Raw genomic sequence first — 16,405 nt, 5'->3', positions numbered from 1 at the left:
TCATGAATGAGTCCCTGTCCAGCATGCCGTGACCTCAAGAGCTTGGCTTAGACTTTGCATTTAAGTCTGCCCACATGGAAGGTGGCGGGGACACCCATTAATTACAGAGCCATGTACTTGGAGATTTGTTCCTTGCTAGAAATGGATCTTAAAGCAACACCAAGTAGCCTCTAAACTTTGCTCACTGTTCTCTTCACCTGGGTTGCCCTTCCCACCTTCCTATTGCCACACAAATCTTACCCATTTTCTATTGCCCAGACAGATCTGCCCAGTCTAGGAAGCCATCTCTAATTCCTATGATTTCATCAGCTCTTCCTGTCTTACTAATTACTTTCCACCACATAGCAGAGAGGTGTATCTGTTTGGGTATTTTTTTAATTGTGGTAAAATACACATAATATAAAATTTACCATCTTAACCATTTTTGCGTGTACAGTTCAGTAATGTTAAGTGTATTCGCATTGTTATGTAACCAATCTCCAGAACTTCTACTTTTAGTGAAACTGAAACTCTCTACCCATTAAACAACTCCCCAATTACTCCCTCCCCCCAGTCCCTCTGCTCCAAAAATGAGGTGAAAAAGTAATCATCTTCCATACAAATTGCAAAATGGCAGTATCACACAGCAGAAAAGCACAGGTTTTGCAGTAAGACAGTCTTGATTTCTGGTCCTGGATCGGCCTCTTACTAGTCATAGGATCTCATACATATTACTTAAGCTCTCAGAGTTTCAGTTTCCTCATGGGGTTTTTTGCCACAATTAAATGCTATAACTTACGTAAAGCAGTTAGCACAGCTCCTGGCACGTCATAAACTCAAAGCCTGTTTGCCAATATTATTAAGTTATATAATAAAAGTAATTTATTGCACATATAAACATGCCATCGAGCTGCTTGGCCATAACGTCTAAAGCAAAGAGCAAGCAGTATTCTGAGACCAAACAATGGATGGCAAGTAATGGTCAAAACAGATACTATAATACCACAGCAGTAACAATGAATCCAGCTTGGTATCCCCAAATGGAGAACCTTGAGCTATACAGTTGCAGCTCCAGTAGTTGGAAATGTCACTTCAAAAGGACAGAGCTCAGTGTTATCCTAAGGATCATCTCAGCAAAGCAGCCCGTCCAAGATCTCATAAATGTCTTTTAATCAGGATTACTTGAAGTTTTTTTAATGCCTGGGCTAAATCTATTTTGAATTTGATCATTCATGTTTTGAAGATTTTAGCAACAAGATGAAAGAAAGAAATAGATCTTTATTACTACTTCAGACAGAAATATTTATTTCAATCTGTCTCAAAGGAAATTGAGCTCCCCACCCCATTCTCAGTTCCTCTAGGATATGAATTCCTTTTGAGGTTGCTATCCAAATTTTCCAGACCAGAAACATTCCTCCCAAAGTTAGCTCTTAGGAAGTAGAATTCTTAAGTATTAGAAGAAAAAGCTTATTCAAGTTTCTGTTGTCTGCCAAAGCAACTAACATTTGACATGGCTAACTAAAATGGCATGCTGAGACAAAAATCAGAAACTTGGTGGTGTGGTAGAGGAGTTGGAAGGGAAGAAAAAGAAAAGGTAAAAGGAAGTTGCCTGATTGCTAATACTGACCCAAATATGGCCCTAAGTGACCACAACCCTAATTTTCCTAGGATAATCATGGCTTCGTGTAAATTTAACACTCCACTGAGATAATTTGTTAAATGGAAAGCTAAATGTGATTTGACATATATATACGTGTATGTATGTGTGTGTATGTGTGTGTGTGTGTGTGTATATATATAAATATATGGTAAGGTTTTATAATTAAATGGGTTTATAAATATAGAAATTCTTTGTCAGACCATGATCCCCAATTTTGGATTCAGAACAATATTGTTACCATATGCCACGCATCGGTTTTAATTTAGCTCCCAATCAACAGCTAAGAGCCCCCGGCTGCCTTGTCGAACCAGGATGCTCACATGTACTCCGGAACCCACCATGCTGAGACTGGACACGCAGAGCTTTGTTTAATCCTCACAACAACCTTATGCCCTAGGTACTGTCGTCTCCCCACCCTCCTTTTTCACCTTTCTATTTTGAATTCATTTCAGACTTACCAAAAAGAACGCAAGAAAATTATTAGGAATTTATACATGCCCTTCACCCAGATTACCTAAATGTTAATATTTTACCACATTTGCTTTAGTAGTCTCTCTCTGTGTAAATAGTCTCTCTGTGTAAATAAATAATATTAAATGTTTAGTATTTCCTTAAAAATAGGACATTCTCTTGTCTTTTCACGGTACAATGATCAAAATCAGAAAACTAATATTGAAATTATGCTATAATCTAATCTTAACGCTTATTCAAATTTCACCAATTGACCAAATAATGTCCTTTATGGCAAAAGAAAAAAATTTTCTCTGGTCCAGTCCAATCTAGAACTAATTTCTCAGTCTTTGTCTTTTATGACCTTGACATTTTTGAGAAATACTCTTACAGTCCATTTATTTTGTAGAATGTCTCTCAATTTGGGTTTATCTGATATTTCCTCATGATTAGATTCAGGTTATGCATTTTTGGCAGGAATGAAACACAAGTGATGTATCCTTCTCAGATGCTGATTTGTCTCATCACTGGAATTAACTTTGATTGTTTAGTAAAAATAGTGTCTGCCACCTTTGTCCACTGGAAAGCCACTTTCTCTGCCTTTGTAATTAATATGTACCTTTTGAGGAGGTTCTTTAGACTGGTCTCCTCTATTATAGATGAGGAATCTGAGGCTCAGAGAAGTTGTGACTTGCCCGAGATCACACAGCTTAAAAATGACAGAACACAAATTCAAACTCCAGTTTGTAGGCTCTTATTCTTAGGGTTCTTCTAAAGCATCCCAGGTCTCCTAGACCAGTCACCAATGGCTAAAGCAGCCTTGTCTAATGTGCTTCCCATGTGTACTAGGTAAACCAATGTGAGGACAGCAGGGCCACAGAATTACAGTACTTCCCTGGTCTTAAGAACTAACATGGTCCTAGCTACTCTCTCTAGAACTGCTTCTAAAGTACAGGAAATCCTTAAGTCAGTACTTTATACTCAAGCCCCCCACTCTCTAGGCAATGAACCTGGGAGAGCACTGGAGGAGGAAAAGCTAGCTGGTACTAAAAAGCAGAAGACGGAAATGTATATGCATCGAGTACCAGGCTGACACGGAAAACCTTATGTCATCCCTACCCAAAGGCCATCTTGCCACACCCTGACCCTTCAGCTGGCAATTAGAAACTTCTTTTTGAGCTGTCATTTCTTTCTAATATGTTTGTTTTAATTTAATTTAATTTAATATTTGGAATAGATAATACTTTGGTAATACATTCATGTGGTTCAAAACTCAAAGTAATGTACCCATTAGAAAGGTTACAATAAAAAAGAGATAATAACAAGTGTTGGTAAGGATGTGGAGAAATTGCTGGAGAAAATGTAAAATGGTGTACTGCTTTGGAAAACAATTTGGCAGTTCTTCAAAACTTTAGAGGGTGACCAGTTGACCCAGCAATTGAACTCCTAGCTATAGATGCAAATTACATAAAACAAATGCCCACTTTAAAACTTGTATGCAATTGTTTATAGCAGCACACTGTTCATAATGGTAAAAAAACTAAAAAAAACTCAAATGTTCATCAACTGATGAATGAATAAATAAAATATGCTATATCCATACAACGAAATACCATTTAGTAATAAAACAGGAATGGAGTACTGATCCATGCTACAACACAGATGAACCTTGAAGAGTATGCTAATGAAAGAAACCAGTCACAAAGGACCATTTATATGAACTGTTGTAATAGGCAAATCTATAGACAGAAAGTAGATTAGTAGTTGCCTGGGGCATGGGTGCTGGGGTAAGGGAGAGAGCAAATGACTGTTAATGAGTACAGGGTTTCTTTTAGGGGGTGATGAAAATGTTCTAAATTAATTCCGGTGAGGGTTGCACAACTCTGTGAACATACTAAAAACCACTGAATTGTACATTTTTATGGGTGAATTAGGTGATGTGTGAAGTATATCTCAAGGAAGGTATTTTAAAAGTCAGCATTATATAAAATAGTAAATCTTAAGAAATCACACACACACACACACACACACCTGTTCATTCCTAGTACTGTGTACCAGTAACCACTTTGTTATTTTATATCCTTCCAGGGATTCTTTGTGCAAATTAAATATGTTTAGCCCCACTTCTTTCATAAAATATGCACTGTTCTGCCACTTTCCTTCTTTCACTTAACATATCCCTGGAGATCTTTCCATACCATCATTTGAAGAACACCCCAATTCTTGTTTATAGTTTAATAGCTCTCCCTTTTGTAAACACCCACTTATTTAACCAGTTTCCCACTGTTGCATACTTAGGGCTATTTGCAATCATTTGCTATTATTACCAAGAATGATGCAATGTTTTTAACTTGGTCTCATCAGATGACATTCAGCTCCTGGACTGCCAGGAAGCAGCACGAGCAGGAACAACTTTAGACTTAGTCAGAACTGGGTTTGTATCTGACCTCATCTGCTAACTAGCTATGGGACACTGGGAAAGTTACTTGTATTTTCTGGGACTTAATTTCCTCAATTATAAAGTGGATAAAATCCCACCTACTTTATCAGGTTGCTTCTAGGGCTAAGGAAGATAAGACAGAAACCCTGGGGCCAAATTTGGGACAATTTGTGTATCATAGAGTACAGGGTTGAAAAAAAAAAAAGGCAGATGGTTGGTAATGGATTATAACACACTGGGTGGAAAAGAAGAACTCAGGAATCCAAGTGATACCAAAAACAAACAAACAAAAACGAACAAACAAAAAAACCAAGGAGGGGCGCTAAAAGCTCATCTATCAGGAAAACTCCAGGTAATAAATACAGAGGGAAGGAAAGAAACAGAAAATCATCCTTTTATAGATACCAATTGATCTAGACAAGGATTATCGATAGTTATTAAAACCATTGGATATAAACTGTTGAGGAACAGGATATCCAAACAATCTCAAAGGAGCACCCCACTGATAATCCTATTAACTACAAAGAGAAAAGAGTACCTTCACAATGCAGAGACCTGGCAATACCACCTCATCCAAATGACCAAACCTCACATCACCAGAGATGTTAGAAACTGACATTAGGTGTCATAATATGATACAAGGGGAAGGGAAACATTTCCTATGGGGAATTCTTACCACAAATGTTTAACCTGAGTCTAATAATGAGAACACAATCAGATAAATCCATTTTACAGTCTACAAGCCACGGACTTGGAATCTTCAAAATTCCAATGTTATAAAAAACCAAAAAAGGCAGGGGCACTGTGCTACATTAAAGGAAACAAAAGAGACACAACTAACCTTGTATAGTCCTTGATTAGATCTTGGGTCCTAAAAAAAAGTTATAAACAACATTGGAACAATCTGGAAAAATCTGAAAATATTATTGTTTCAATGTAATGGTATTGTGGTTACACAGGAGAATGTCCTTGTTATTAAGAGATACATGTTCTAGTGCTTAGAGATACAATATTGCAATGTCTGCAACTGAGTTTTAAGTGTTTTAGGGGAAAAAAGTGTGCGTAGAAAAAGAAAGTAAATGAATCTATTATAGATGGAAGGTATATGGCATGTTCACTGCAACATTTTTACAATTTTTCTACATGTTTGAAATTTTTGAAAACAAGTTTGGAGGGTGGGGGGAATCAAATAAAACAGGTAAACCACCTGGCACCCAGTAAATGATATAACAGTTCACTTTGGAGCTTTAGCTAACTCAGTAGATCTACAGAAAGCTCCTCCCCCTTTCCTTCGCCTGTGGGTAAAATGAACCACACTGAAGTGAAGGCCGCCAGCCAGCCAGTCCTGCCTTCACAAAGCTTATACTTTTGATCAGAAAGCAGGGCAGAAACAGGAAGCAGCTGGAGAAGCACGATGGTATTGGTTCCAGAAAATCTACCTAGGGCCTACATCTGCAAAAAATTTTTAAGCTAGGTAACTTTTAAAAACAAAACAAGTTACTTAACCTCACTAAGAACCGTTTCCTTATTTATATGGAAAAATGGAGCTAAAATCTGCCACCTAGGTAGACTGGGGGAATAAGACAGCACACAGAAAACACCTTTGCGGTTTTTATTTGCATTTCCCTAATGCTTAGTGAGGCTGAACATTTTTTCATATGCCTGTTGGCCATCTGTATGTCCTCTTTAGAGAAATGCCTCTTCATATCCTCTGCCCATTTTTTAATTGGGTTGTTTATTTTTTTGGTGTTGAGTTGCATGAGCGCTTTATATATTTTGGATATTAACCTCTTATCAAGTATCTCATTGACAAATATCTTCTCCCATTCTAAAAACCACAATGAGATACCACCTTACCCCGGTCAGAATGGCTATCATCAATAAGTCAACAAACAACAAATGCTGGTGAGGTTGTGGGGAAAAGGGAACCCTGGTGCACTGTTGGTGGGACTGCAGACTGGTGCAGCCACTGTGGAAATCAGTATGGAAGTATCTCAAAAAACTGGAAATGGAACTACCTTATGACCCAGCAATCCCATTCTTAGGTATTTATCCAGAAAAACCTAAGACATTAATTCGATAAAAATATGTGCACCCCTATGTTCATTGCAGCGCTATTCACAATAGCTAAGACTTGGAAACAACAGAAATGCCCATTGGTAGACGGCTGGATTAAGAGACTATGGTACATTTATACAATGGAGTGTTTCTCTGCTATAAAGAAGAAGGAAATCGTACCATTTGCAATGATATGGTTGGACCTAGAGAACATTATGCTAAGTGAAATAAGTCAGTCATAGAAAGACAAATACCATATGATCTCACTTATATGTGGATTCTAAAAAACTGAATGAGAAGTGTAAACAGAAATAGTCTCAGATACACAGAGGAAAAACTGAGGGTTGTTAGTTGGGAGGGGGTGGGGATGAAGGAGAAGGGGAAGGGACGAGACAATACAAATTGGTAACTACAATATGGCCTCAGTGGTAGAAAAGACAGTCTGGGGAATATAATCAATAATGTTGTAAATATTTTTTAGGGGGCCAGATGGACTCATGTCTTGTTAGGGAGACCACTTCATAGTCGGTGTAGAGGCCTGACCATTGCACTGTATTTCTGAAGCTGATGTTGAATAATATTGTATGTCAACTATAATTATATATACATATAGTCGCGGGACGTGGAGTAGAGTGTGGGAATGGAGTCAGTGGAATTGTAATAGATAAGTATGATATCGGGAGTGGGAGGGCAGTAGATGGGGGAGGGGGGGTTGTTTCTGTGTGAAGAGTGAAAAGGATAACTATTGCATTGTTCTGTACACCTGAAACTAACAATAAAAAAAAACACCTTTGTAAAGCATCTTTCATTGAAGACACTCTTTAAAAGATATGTGTCTCCCAGAACAAAAGCGGGAAAGAAGGAAAACTCCTGGAAGGTTCCACCTGTGTTTCCGTATCAGAACACCCAGCACAGGACCTAGAATTTAGCTTATGCCCACAAATATCGGCTGAAGGAGTAACAATAAGACATTACGAGACAGAATGTCTTTCAGGCTACAAATGCCATTGGAATTAAAGGAAAGATTAATGTGAGTTGGCCCAGTCAGAAGCAGCGGCACCTTCACAACGGCACATATTCATGTGCAGCTAAGTTTGCCAAAGCCCTTTTATGCATATTATCTCATATGGGCCTCACATTAATCCCCATTTCATAGATTGATGAAACTGCAGCTTGAAAAGATAAATCACCCACTTAGCACACAATTCAAATTTGAGTTTGCTCCACCCAGCCAGAGAAGAATGGAAATAATTGGCTCAAAGAATGGAAATAATTCACAGCTCATGATCCTTTACAGTCCATTCCTTGGGATTGGGGGGGGGGTAGCTTGGCGGGGGCAGAGTGAGTCACTAATGGCCACTCCTTAACTCATACTTTTTCCTAGAGAAAAACGCCAAAAATCTGCCCTTGGATTGCTTCTAATGATATTCAGAAAGATGAACAATCAGGCCTTTTAACCACCTGCTTCACATATCTAAAAAGTGGAGCTAAAATTCCCCTTTCTACTGTGGTTGTGTGACTGAGATGGAGAGGAAGTGAACAGAGGAGGTTATTTTCATCTCAAGGTGGATGGTGTCCGCATTTTAGTGAAGTTAACCATAACTCAAAACTAAAATTTTCTGCAGAATTTTCTGGGGAAAACGCTTGGCTGCTTTATTGTTTCAGTTCACTTTTTAAACATCGTGCTGTGTTGTGGGCAGGGATAATGCATATTATAGCACTCTTCCAGAGGTCTCCATGTTATTTACATACCAACCTTTCTGGCAGCCATCACAAAAACCAGCAGGAGCTCTGCGATTCTATTGTTGCCCACTTTCTATCCACCCATCACAACTTCCTTCCCTTAGTAAGAGAGTTTTAGCTCAAGTGGCTAATGGACTTGGCAAAGGTATGTAGAAATGACTGTTGAGAAGAATTTAAATCAGGGGGCAATTAAAGGGAAACTATTCATGCCATTTGACCCAGCACTTCTACCCCTAGAATGTATCCTACAGAAATATTCCCACAAATTCATCATCCTTTCAAATGCTCCCTGCCACAGTGTCCAACAGCCATGAAAATGGGTAAGTTAGAGCAACATGCAAATACATGGGACAAATGCCCAAAATATATTAAGTTAAAGAAAGCAAGCAAAACAATATGTATCATAATCATATCATTAGTACATGTGCGGGGGAAAAATGACAAGGAATACACATCCAAATCTCAACAGCTGATTATTTTTGTGGGGTGGAATTAAGGGGAACTTTTCCTATGTAGTTCATTGTATGTTTCTGTAACAAATCTTGATGAATCTTATGCTATGTCTAGAATCAAAAAACAAATTGAAGGTATATATTTATATGCTCTTTCCTCTTCACTTGCAGCTCCACCTGCATCACTAATAATATCAAAGTTAGAGTGCCGGCTGTAGAAGTTGGCACTCCTATAGAATAGACAGGATCATGTTTAAATAAGACATAAAGATCACTCACAATATCCCCAACAAAGGGTATTCCAGCCCATAGGCTAATTAAATACTTGCAGTGACTAAGAAAATCATACCTTCTGAAGCAGCCCTTCACGTCTCTAGCTTTGCTGTGACATTCCTGAACGTGACATCTCTAAACACAACATTCAGAAGCAGCAACTGATCTAGACACCAATATCCACAATACATCAGGCTAAGCAAACGGAGTCATTATCACATTCCAGATAACGAACATTGTTACTGATTATCTAATATGCAGTTCCCATTAAAATTTCCCCAATTGTCCCCAAAATGTCCTTTATTGCTTTGTTTTTAAAATCCAGGATCCAATCAAGTGTGATATGTTGCATTTGGTTGTCACAGTTCTTTAATCTTCTTTAATCTAGACCAAGCACCCATACATTTTGTTTTATTTTGTTTTGTTTGTCTTTCATGACATGGACATATTCAAAGATCACAGGCCAGCTGTTTTGCAGTATGTCCCACAATATGGACATGCCTGATTATTTCCTCCTGATTAAATTGAGGTTAAACATTTCTGGCAAGAATTCTACATTGGTGATGTCGTGCGCTTTACTTTCCATCAGTTGTCTAGTTACATTGTTATCTTTTTATTCATTTTGTCACTGTGGGTACTAAGCAAGCATCAGCCAGTAAACAAAAATATTTAAAACAATGAATAAAAACAGCTACCATGAGCACCAGCTATACCAGGCATAGTGCCAGACATTTAAAATATTTTATCTCATTTAAGCCTCCCAACAATCTGGCAAAGAAACAGAGGTTCGAAGAGGTTAACTAACTTGCCCAAGGACACACATGTAGCAATACATAAATATGTGCATGCACATGTGAACACTCACACACGCACTTCATCATGTGGTCTCAGTTTCATGGTCGCCCTGAAGATCCTCCAGGGATAAGTGAAGAACCCCTACCTTAGACCAACCCTGAAGAGGCCTATCTGGTTTTCAGTAGTTGTATTCCTATGGGGAAGAAGCTGAAATTAAATTATTTATGGTCCATATAAAATTCTTCCATACTTGGAACTGTTTTTATTTGGAGATGGGCCACATTTTCACCACAGCCAAGAAAACAGGGTAATGGTTCCATAAGTGATTATAACATTCTGGTGTTTTTATTGTTTGTCTTTTTGTTTTTAACTATTCTACAACAAAGTGAGAAAAGTAAAGACAATGGAGAGAATTTTTCATCAAGCTAAATATAGTTTCATTTTAAAATTGTGCTCTTTCTACAACTTTTGATAGTAAATGTTGTTTATTTTATGAGATAAAAATGAAGGGGGGCATCACCTGAAACTAACAATAAAAAATTAATTAATTTAAAAAAAAGAAAAGTTCAGGAAAAAAAATTAAGGGGGGACATGTAAAAAATATCTTTACTATACGAAAATAACCATTGTCAACAGTTCACCCCCATTTTTTGTTTTTTTTTTTTTTTTTTTAGTTTTACTTATCTATGAAATTCAAAAGTCTGAAACCCATTGATTTAGGGAACTCTATGCAACCAAAATTATTTTTGAGAAACTAACTTGAATAAAGGAAGTGCAGATCAAAAAGAAACCAGGTCCTATATATTTCTGAATTTCCCTAAAAGTCACCCACAAACCATCTCAAAGGCTTCAGGTCTCAGGAATACATGTTAATGGTTGGTTTGTTTTACATTTGTATTACTTAATTGCCCTCTTCCAAGGTGTTGATACTTCCTGCTTTTGAATGGGCCCTTAAATGACTTAGGTTAGTTCACTCAATCAACAAATATTCAGAGTCCCTAACTTATGCTAGTAGATACTCTATTAGGTGCCTGGGGACGCAGTCTCGAGAGGTTTTTTGCCTTCATGGTTCAAGTCAAAAGTCACCAGCCACTTTGTAGATACTACCGTTCCCCCCAGGAAAGAAACATGAAACCCTCCTTTGGAGCAGTACTCTCCTAGCAAGGCCTACATACCTCTCTGTATGTGATTATTTGTTTATGTTGTTCTCCCTCTCCTAAGTGAATTCTTCCAAAGCAAACACTATCTTCTTCAATGCTATCTTCCTAGTGCAGTGCACATATAGCTGGTGATCAGAATAAATTCATGGAATAAATATATTTTGCAGGTGACGAAACTGAAGGTCAGAAAAAGAACGTGATCTGTCCAACATCATACAGCTAATACATAAGTAGTATCCAGTCTCAGGAAGCCTCACCAGAGTTCTCTATTCCACCACGCCACATCGTACATGCAGACAGCGTGAGAAAAAGATCTTAGATGTCTTCCGGGAACCTCAAACTCAACATGTCCAAAATCCCTTCCTTCTCAAAAAAAAAAACAAGCAAAAATCTGGTCCCCACCCAGTGTTCTCTTTCTTTGTAATGGTATCCCCAATGACTCAAGGAAAATCTCAAGTTTTCTTGACTCTCTCTTCTCCAGATCCCCACATCCAATCAATCAACAATCTTACCGATTTTAATCTTCAAACTTAGTGTCTCTGCAGTCTCTTCTTTTTTTTTTAGCTGAGCCATCCTGCCACCTGTTCACCTGTTGGCAGCTCAGCTCGGTCCGGGACTTGAACTGCTGTTACTCAGAGCTCGCACTCTTGAGAGAGCTCTTAACCAACTGAGCCACTCGGCCGGCCCTCTTCCCTTCTTACCAAGCAATCTGCCACCTCCTTAAATTCAAGACACCATCATCGCTCCCTAGCAACAAAAATGACTTGCTATTTGGTCTTCACACATTCACTTTGGCCAATTCTTTCATATTAAGGGAAACTGACTTTTAGGGAAATTCAGAAATATATCAGGTCTTGTTTCTTTTTGATCTGCACTTCCTTGAGTCAAGTTAGTTTCCCAAAAATACTTTTAATTGTATACTGTTCCCTAAATTAATGGGTTTCAGACTTTTGAATTTTATAGATAAGTAAAATTACAAAAAAAAAAAGATAAAATGGGGGTGAGCTGTTGACAATAGTTATTTTCCTATAGCAAAGATATTTTTTAAATGTCTTTTAAAATTAGGTGAAAACCTGGTTTTTCCACTTAACAGCCATGGTGATTTTTAAATATCTTTTTACATATGTAATTGATCTAGCTAATGAAAGCCCTTTCTTAGGTTCCTATGGCTCTTAAGACAAAGGCCAACATTCACCTGTGGCTCAGAAAACTGTGAACCACTCTGTAGCCTCTACTGACCTCTCCAGCCTCATTCTTCTTCATTCTGGTCTCTCCTCAAGCCCCCATACTGACTGGTCTCCTTTTAAATTCACCACTTTTTCCCTTTGTACTTCAAACATGCAGTTCTTTCTGTCAGAAACCCTCTTTGTCCCCCCTCTAAGCACCTCCCATTGCCATCCTAAATTACATCCCCTCACTCTTCAAGTTTCTTGCAATGTCACTTCCTACAGGAAACCTTCCGTGATTCACCCAGACAAGGGGAGAGAGAGCTCCAGTCAGGCACTCCTATTCCACCTTGTAATACATCCCCCTTTGCCAGAAGCATTCATCACACGTGCAATTACTTGTCCAATGACTGTCTCCTGTAGTAGAATGTAAACCTCATGAGGGCAAGAGGAGCTTCTCTTTTCATTGGCATATCCACAGTCCTCAGAACACAGTGGCTGCTCAATTAATACGTGTTGTCAGAATGACAGTCTGGGGCCAGACTGTAGCAGGCTATAACATGAGGTCAAGTAAACCAAGGGGCAAGAAGCATTAGCCCTTTGCAGATATGTAAACTGAGGCAGTAAGAAATGCACAGCTATTCAAGGTCACAGACATGACAGTGATGGGGCCAAATCTAACAGTTGAGCTCATTTCTCCTCCCTAAAACACTAAAATTCACATGTGGGAGAAAAAGCATCTTATTTTTTTTTTTTTTAGCTGAGCCATCCCGCCCACCTGTTGGCAGCTCCGCGGCTGCTCAGCTCGGGCTGACTCGAACCACTGTTGCTCAGAGCTCAAACTCTTGAGCGAGCTCTTAACCAACTGAGCCACTCAGCCGGCCCAGAAAAAGCATCTTAGAAGAAGAAAATTAGGGATGAGAAGGTGGTGACAGAGAGGTCTAGGATGACAGCTTCTGAATCTGCTTGTCACACTAGTTGCCTCCAGATGGACAACAGTTAGACTTTCCATGCCTAGAGAAGCACTGATGTTAAACCAACAAACATAACTACTACCACACCTTCTCCTTAAGAGGAGAGTATAAAATAACAAACTTCTCTCATCCATAAAGGAGAAGAAACCACAGGAGGGAAAGATTTGTCACTCCAAGTGTCTCTAAAAAAACAAATGGGCAGTTGGGCCACCTGTGCTACTCCCCTGCAATGAACAGAAAAGGGGGTGGGCGGGAAGAGCCTTTCCACCACTTACTGGAGCAGAGATAAGAAAAAGTATTAAATGAGGCAGAAACCATGGGAAGTCTATCTATTCTTTAGGAATCATGAGAACATTTCACATAAAGCATTTAAAAACCTTGCTAACCCACCGGCGGTCCTTAATACAGGTACCAATAGGGTTGGCATGAGCTCCACTGCAACATTTCATTGTCCACATGTTTCCAGGGCCAAGTAATGCCTGTCACACAAGCCACTAACCAGGCCAAGGGGTCAGGCTCATTGCTGCTCATCCTGCCAAAAACCAACTGCAAGAAAAAGAAAACAAAGCCTCCTCCAAGAAGACTCTTGTCAAATAATCATTCACACAGTCTACACACAGCCTGCAGTTTCTAGGTGAGTTAGGGAAGGGGCGATTCAGAGACTGGAAAGAGGCTTAGAGAAAGAGATGTGTTCTACTGGTGATGAGAGGAAGATTTGGAAACACAGAGGAAAAATGAGAATTGTAAATGGAGAAACAGGGAAAGAAACTGAAAGAACTTCAAGAGACTTAGAGGGGTGGGGAAAGGAAGGTACAAAGGAAAAGGGTAAGGTGCCCAAAAGAGCAGACAGTAAGCAACAGACAGCCTTAGGGAGAGGCAAAGCCAGGCAGTCCATTTTTCCCCAAACCCAAAAGCTACTCATCGCATTCCAATAAATCACTCTACTACAAAGCCCATACAATGGACTGTCCTTTGCATTCAGTAGCAAGCAGCATTAAACGAAGCATCACCCAGCTGCAACTTTGGAGATCTAAGGGTCTGAATTAAAAATGAACAAAATTTGTTCAGCAGCAGCAGACAACCAGTAATGACTTTCCCCCAATGCCTGACTTCGCTATAAAAACGTTTGGCATTTTAAAGTTAAGTGTCAAGTACATGGCATTTCTCCCTCTTTTGGCGTTCCAAGAGGGGGTGTGGTTGACCCCAGGTCCACTCAATTCCAAGGTTATAGATCTCTCAACTAAGACTGGCCCCATCTGTTCTTGAGTCAGCCAGCTGTTTATCCCAAAGTAACATATTTATTGCACTATCATCCCAATAACTTGCAAGAAGAGAGCCAACATCATATAAGTCGGAATGCTTTCTGTCTGGTTAAATGTGTCAGTTTATTTAAAAACAAAAAACAAAAAACCACCGCTATGCACCTCGGTGTCCCTGGCCAGGATCACTCTTCCATGGGTACCCGTCAGTAATGGCAAATGAAGGTTAACAGTGCTTCTAACTTTCCTTTCCCCTAAATGCAGGGGAAAATGAACCCGGGTTTCCTTAATGATCCCTTCTCCAAACCGTTATTTGTGACTGGTGACTGTGCCTCAGGAAACAGCAGCTCATTATGGTACCACTGCCAGTGGCAAGGAGCCTACTGCAATGTAATTTAAAACACTCACACAAGCACAAATCTGTCGGCTCCACTTCCAAACAATCCTGAAATCCTGCAGTCAGGAGAACACTTAACGAAAATGCTGCCTCCAGCAGCCTAAGAGAAGCTTCCCTAGACACGTGAAATGTTTCTGACTGGCACGGAGTGCACCATTAAAGGACACTGTCACCTCAAATCAGCAGAAAAGGCGAGACAAGCCATACACACACACACACACACACACACACACACACACACACACAAAATAGAGCCCCCCAAAACTTAACCTCCTCAGAAGAAGCACGCTCATCTAAAAAATGAATAGTGTGCGTTCGCCCAAGCGACATAGAAATGTTCTAAAGTAGTGCGACCACATCAAATCACTGTCTCCATTTCTCCCCGCAAATCACCCCTTCCCACTCAAATCTCAGCCCTCGGGCCGAATATGACAGGACTGCAGTACCCCACCTCTGCCTTCTTCTGATTTTCCAAAAGCACTTCCCAACATCCTCCCAAGCCCAGCCCCCTCTCTCAGCCTCCAAAAGGTTGTGAGGAGTTGCGACTAGAGAATTGGCAGGAATTGGTCCTCTGGCGGGGGAAGGTTGCTAGAGTTGTTCTTTGCAGTGACCCAAATTGCACAGAGCTTTTCGCTTAGCAGCGCTTGCGAACACCTCCCCAGTCCTCCCGCTCCCCCCCGCCCCCATCTTCCCAAAAGAAAGCCTTGAGAATTAAGCGGGAGGAATAACTTGGTAGAACCATTTGAATAAATCACTTCAACTCACCTGGTTTGGGATTTTTCTCCCCACCCCAGGCATAAACAGAAATGATGTGCGAATGAGTCACGCACGTAACGGAAGGTGTTGCGATGTCCTAAGTCCAAGAGCTGCAGTCAGTCCCTGCCCTGGTGCCGCTGCTACTCTTAGCTCAGCTGGAGCGAGCGGCAATCGCAAGCCCAGCAGCAGCAGGGGGGTGGATAGACCGTAGCACAATGAATGCAGTGGGGTTTTTGCAATGACATCATTCCTCTGTCCAAAAGGCCCCAATAGCCATGCTCAGGAGCTCTGCATTCTGGGAATTGTAGTCTTCTTATGGCCTGGCGGGACCCTGAGGCTATTGCCGGAACTACAACGCCCAAAATGCGCCAAGGTCGGACGCGCCCAGAGCGAGCAAAAGGAGTGAGGGAAGCTCAGCCGCCATGTTAGGAGTGCCGGGACGATTCCGCGGAGCCGGGCTGAGGTTTTAGGGTGCGCGGGAGCCAAATGGTGGTGCACTGGAGACGGTGAGGTGGAGGACAAGCCCGTCGGAGAGCCGGCGGCCCGTACCTGGGAACCGGAGGGTGGAGGCGGCATCTGGGGGCAGATGTAGGGCGGGTCTGGCTGGAGGCGGCAGCAAGAGGCCGAGTGGGCCTCGGCCTTACGGTCCTGCAGGGGTTGCAGTGGCCCCCTACATTTCTTGCTCTGTTTTCCAAATAAGGTTTTGAGGGAGTCGGTTTACTTCTGGGCTCTGAGCACATTCAGACCCTCTAACAGGATGGTGGGGGCGGTTGGCCACTTTGTTAGGGTTCAGGGACCCCGGGCAGCGACCTTCTCGCCTCTGGTCGGAGATGTTTTCACCCA

General features: G+C 40.6%; 1 protein-coding gene across 2 annotated transcripts in view; it reads right to left on the bottom strand.

The window, feature by feature from the left end:
- The window catches only part of RAB30 (RAB30, member RAS oncogene family), an 85,183-nt gene extending 69,387 nt beyond the window's left edge, over window positions 1-15,796 (bottom strand). Inside the window, exons 1-2 of one of the 2 annotated variants that reach the window (XM_019643554.1) lie at window positions 15,572-15,796; window positions 5,371-5,400 (exon numbers count right to left, since the gene is read on the bottom strand). The gene's annotated coding sequence lies outside the window, so the exon portion shown is untranslated. The remainder of the gene's footprint in view (window positions 1-5,370; window positions 5,401-15,571) is intronic. The other variant, XM_019643553.1, reaches the window with a different exon arrangement.
- Window positions 15,797-16,405: the final 609 nt, after the last annotated feature.

Source organism: Hipposideros armiger, unplaced genomic scaffold, assembly GCF_001890085.2.
Source record: "Hipposideros armiger isolate ML-2016 unplaced genomic scaffold, ASM189008v1 scaffold_79, whole genome shotgun sequence".
Lineage (NCBI taxonomy): Eukaryota > Metazoa > Chordata > Mammalia > Chiroptera > Hipposideridae > Hipposideros > Hipposideros armiger.
Note: the sequence above shows the minus strand (reverse complement) of the source record. Positions and strands in the feature narration are given on the sequence as shown.